Here is a 6,000-nt window from a genome sequence, read left to right as displayed (position 1 = left end):
CCTAAACCGGACATACAACTCATACACCTACACCCAGTGTATAACACAACACATACATACACCTTCACTTGGTGAATGACACAACACCATAAATCTATACCCGGTGTAAAACACCACACAATACATGTACCTACACATGGTGTATAACACGACATAATACATGTACTAAACATAGTACAACACAATGAGTACACATGTCACGATACCACAACTACACAATGCACATACATAGTACCACATGCCCTCAACACAACATGTATGACATGCACACAATACCACACGTACACTAGTACCATATGTACAACATCTACATAGTACCACCTATACACCGCACCACCTGCAAAACGTGTGCACAACATCACATGTACATGACACCACCTCCACAATGTGTACACAATGCCACATGTACACTGCACCACCTACACAGCGTGTGCACAATACCACTTATACACAGTACTAAATGCATGACATGTACACGACACCACATGTACACAACATCACATGCACGACATGTACACAACACCACATGTACAACATGTACACTACACCAAATTCTGACAACACCACTTGTACAATCATGCACACAACATGATATGTACATAGCACCATATGTACAACATGAATACAACACCATATGTACATAGCGTTGTGTATACAACATGTACATAGCACCCTGTTCGGTCTCAAAATTTTCTTCCATCTTCATCCATATTTCCATCATTTCATAACCATTTAGCCCTCATTTCATAACTATCTAGCCTAAAACCCTACATCAAGTAACCATATTCATAATTATATGGGTTAGGATCCTTATTTTCCAAAGTTATTTATTTTATGTATATAGAGTGAATTTATGATTAAAAACTAGGAAACTAACATGAGTTTTGTGACATGTGTAGGCTTATTTGGAGGTTCTAGAAGGGTATTACTTGGCCTCCCAAGATCAAATTCGAATTTCAACTCAAGAGGTAGACCATATTCCAAGGAGAAAGATCATGGAGATCTTGATGTGTCATAAGACTTGTATCTAGTATTTAGGGAAGAGTTGAGACAAGTATGGATCTAGTAGACATTTAAGGGATCTACATTTATTGAGTAAATATCCCTAATTCATGTATAAATAAGAGGAGAATCCTTCAAATAAAGCCAACAGTTGTCAGTTATTCACTAGCATCGGATTTATGATTGTTCATTGAACATGAATAATATTATTTTATTGCAAATATGAGTTATGAATGTTGCTTCATTCTTAAGGAGTGATAGTTGTTCATGTGTGTTCACTGAGGAATGGATGGATCCCATCAACCATAATTCGCATACACCTGTAACATAGTTTAATTTTTGTTATTTCCTTTCATGCAGGTGTGATTTACTTTCTGCAAGTGTGTTTTGTTATGTGAATATTGATTTCCTTTCAGTAGCTAGTTTTTATGTGAGAAGGACAACTAGGACTCTTGAACAAGAGACTCTTCTCCATGTGTTAGATTGAACTAAAACAAGATTTACTTTCTTATATGGTTTCCTAGATTAAATTTATGTGGAGATTTAATTGTTTCTTGAATTCCAGTTTATGATTTGATGCATTGGTAATGTTGTTGGAGTAGAACTGTGAGGAAGGACAACCATGACCTCCTAAGTTAGAAGCCTCTACTCTTGCTATATACACATCACAAACCATTTCTTTTTAGTTTCTCTTCTTGGTGACAGTACTGTGAGGAAGGACAACCAGGACCTCCTAAGTTAGGAGCCTCTTCTCTTGCTTGTTGCATCTTGTACCAGAAACATTTTAGTTTCTTTAAACTTAGAAATTATTTGTAATATGCATTTCCTTTCTTTGTTTCCATCCTAAACAAACTTTCTACAATAGTTTCCTTTGAGGTCCCATATATTTTGGTTTGCTTCTAAGTTTATGAAACCCCTGAGTTAGCATATTAAAATAACAAGGGATTTAACATACCATTTAACCACCCTACATTTTTGGCACCATTGTTGGGGAAGCAAACTTAGATGTAAGCTAGTTAGGAGGATTATTTAGGAATCATTTTTCATTTATGGTCATTTTCATTTATGGTCATTTTCATTTAGGGTTAACTGCATTTAGGCATTTTCATTTAAGTTTATTTAGTATTTTCATATAGAAAACATATAAATAAAACAAAACATCCACAAATCAAAAAAACCCATTCATTAAAAAATAAAAAAAAATAAAAATCCAATTGCAACAACCTTTAAGTTTTTCACATTTTAAGTTTTGGGTATTGTAAGAACCCATTTCCAACTAATCCATATGTATATATGTAAGAACGATGAGTATAAGTTTGGAAAAACTCACTCAAATCCTAATAAGAGTCAGGATCTCCTCTTATTGCGAAGAAGAGATCTTGATAGCAGCCAAAATCTTAACTACTCCTCCAGAAGAAAACAACGAATCAACATTCAAAGAATCTTGTACATCTGATGAGGAACAATTATTCGAATAGAAGATTGAGGACGACAACGAGAAGTTGTAGCATGATATGAATTAGAGTGGAAATCACACCTATGAAAACCTTATCGAAAGATGGTTTCGATGGTTTCAAGCAAATACCAGGTTAGATCAATTTCATTTTTGTTCTTATTTCATTAAATCACAGTCACAAAAAACAGATTCAATTATTTTTGTATCTTTTCATTTTAAATTTGCGAAATTCGAAATGAATATATTTTTATTACTACTGCGTGAATGGTTACACTAGAAATTTAATTGCACATAATAATTTGAAATTTGCAATTAGCATAGAGTAGGTAGGATGATATTTTCAGTTTCAAATAAGTATGCTCTCTTCCTGCGTCTTTACACGATTTCGAGGATCAGAAAGTAGGATGTCTATAAAAATTTTCAGGAATGAATAAATCAAGGGTTTGCAGTATGCTTAATCAATTTCAACTGTAGATCAGTTTGTCTCCATTTGCTAAAAAAAATTCTTCATCCTAAATCAATAAATTTTCTAGATTGTTTTAGAGTTAGAATAAAATTTAAATTATTTTTAAAGATTTTATTTTTAATACAACATAAAAATTAAAAAAATATATATTAGGAATAAAAGTTATTTTCTTTTTAATTTTATTGCAACATAATATTTAAAAAAATTAGGAATATAATTAATGCAATAAAAATAAAAAAATTGGGAATAGAATTTAATTTCTTTTTAAATTGTAAATTGCAGTTTTTAATACAATACAAAATAAATAAATAAAATAATAAATAAAAATGACATGGTCCTTGCCATCATTAGTCGAGCACGATTATTTGATATGAACTATGACCAAAAAGAAAGGCATACAATCTGTCCCTTCATCCGGGCGAAATAAGGATTGTTGTGAACTCCAATCGGCCTTGCTACTGATAAAAATTGCACCGATACCACTAATCTCGGTGATAAAAAAATTCTCAATAATTTTAGTTAAAGATGGGTATGGAAAAGGTTTTGAAAGGCATTGGGCCTTAAAATCTGTACCTCTGCCACCATAGAATTTGTCTGGCAATGGGATTCGAAGGTCGAGAGACTGTACCAGCATATATAATGGAAGCTTACAAGTGTAAATCATGTTTTCATTGCCCCAAGCCTCTTTAAACCTTGTGCATACATTTTTGTTCAGGATGTCAATGCCCTTCTCTCTCGCGGTGACCATAGCAGATGCAGATTTGAGAAACTCCAACAAATTTTCCAACGATAATTGTGTTCCCATCTCCATTTCCATGTGATTTCCCTCGCTTCCTTGCTTATTATCTAGCACAACTTTGAAGGGGAAGGGCAACGCCCTATATATTTTTGCCACATACCAATATCTGGGGTCCCAGAAAGGCCCGATCGATTCCCACACATCTATACACACTGCATCAATAGTAGGATTGATGGTATGACCTCCATAAGTGCAATATGCTTGGAGACAATTAATTCCAAGGGAGAGAAAATGGAAAACCTTGGGTGCGCTAAAGATTTCAAGCAATAGAGTAATGGAGAAATAGGTTTCCAAAATCGGTGAGAAAAAAAAATTCTTGAAAATCCATGAGGAAAATTGACCTTTCTATTTGAATAAAAATTTATGCTATTTTCATGTGATTTAGTGTGATCTCTCTCTCTAGGATCTCGACTTCCGAAGCTACCATTCATTCAAAAATATGATTCATTGGAATGATATATTTAGAAGTCAATGGGGCAAGTGGGGGAGAAAAAATCCTTGAAACCCATCTGTTTGTGAGGAAAAACAGGCTTCTGTTAGCAAAATATGGAAGAGATCCCACCAAGATTTGGATTTCTCCTCTGATGATAGTGTAGAGAACCTACCAACAAAGTTGTGGGGAACTACACAATAAAATGGAAAACTTCAAAAATACTATGGCTCCGATAGCATATGATTCATTCTCGTGTCATCAAATAACGATATTAATGTTCCCTTAGCTAGAGATTGATGGAAAATCAAAATGCAAATGCTTATAGCCTCTGAAATCAAATCCTTGTGAGAAATATCGCGATGTTGTGAATATTCATGCATGGCCTCTGCTTCTTCTCATCATGCTAATGATGTGCAACTTATCTTCTTCCCAGGATTACGATCTCAAGTGCTCAGAGACCTGCTGTTATCATTTTTTTCATTATTCCCCTCAATCAATCATTCGATTGAACCACTATGGGTGGTATGGCGATTTAATGACACAATGCTAAAAAAATATTTTTGTAGTTGCGGGTTGAATTAAAATTCTAGTGGTTTGTGTTAGATTTTGATAAAAGAGTTAATGATGGCACCCATAGAAGTTGGAGATCAGGTTCCAAACAGAGTTCTAGCATATTTTGACGAAGAAAGAAAGCTCCAGCAAGTTTTTGTCCACTCTTTGGCCGTTGGGAAGAATATTATTGTCTTCGGTGTTCCGTGGGTTTTCACTCCCATTTGCAGAATGAAGCATGTTCCGGGGTTTGTTGAGAAGGCAGAGGGATCAATGAAATTTATACAAAGCTTCCCATTCATACAAGGCGTCCACTCAAACAACGCAGAAATCGGGGGATGTATTCTGACTCTCCTTAACTTGACATCACAGAAATAAAATAATGTTGGAAGTAAGAGCTTTCATTCTGTGTCTATCATGGCTATCTCTGGTTCTTGTCCTCACCAGCGCACCTGATCTAGATCCTGTACAAGACTTCTGTGTGGTTGATCGCACCCCTACAAGGAGTTTGTTAGTGAATGGTTTCCTGCGCAAGGATCCGAAGATGATGAACACCTTCGATTTTTGTTTTTTGAGGGGAGGGTTCGTACAATATTTAACAGGTGAATGTAGAAAGTTTTCCATGGCTAAACATGTTAATTAACCACGTAGACTACGCTTACGGGGGTTGAATCCTCCTCAAATCCATCTGGGTGCTATGGAAATTGGGTTTCCTTTGGAGGGCATCCTTATGGTCAGTTTCATTAGCACCAACAATATTTTCTTCTCTCATATGTTACAGAAAGCCGATTTATTTGTTATTCCGAGGGGATTGGTGCATTTCCAGTACAACGTTGGGTCTACCAACATTGTGGCCATCACCACATTCAATAGTCAGCTGTCGGGAGCCCAATTGGTTGCACCCTCCTTCTTTGGCTCCACTCCTGTTGTTCCAATGATGTATTGGCCAAGGCGTTTCAGATCAACAAGAATATGGTCAAGAAAATTGCTTCTAAATCCGTTCCCAAGTAGACCTTTTTGTTTCAGTTCCCTTTGTTTATTGTAGAAGTAAATAATCGAAACTCTATGGCTAATAAAGGAAGCTTTAGGGCTTTCAAAGCTTCTAATAAAACTCCCCCACAATGGGTCTATGCGTAGTTTATCATTTTTTCCTCCATAATGGGTCTATGTGTAGTCAACTTTGTTGCTAAAAAATAAAAGAAAAAATAGATAAAAATCAAAACAATGAAAACAAATAATAATAAAAAAATCAAAACAACTAAAAATATATAAAAATCAAAACAAATAAAATAAAA

This window comes from Pinus tabuliformis, chromosome 1_2 (assembly GCF_031772625.1).
Source record: "Pinus tabuliformis cultivar Carrire ecotype Pingquan chromosome 1_2, CPIR1, whole genome shotgun sequence".
Lineage (NCBI taxonomy): Eukaryota > Viridiplantae > Streptophyta > Pinopsida > Pinales > Pinaceae > Pinus > Pinus tabuliformis.
Note: the sequence above shows the minus strand (reverse complement) of the source record.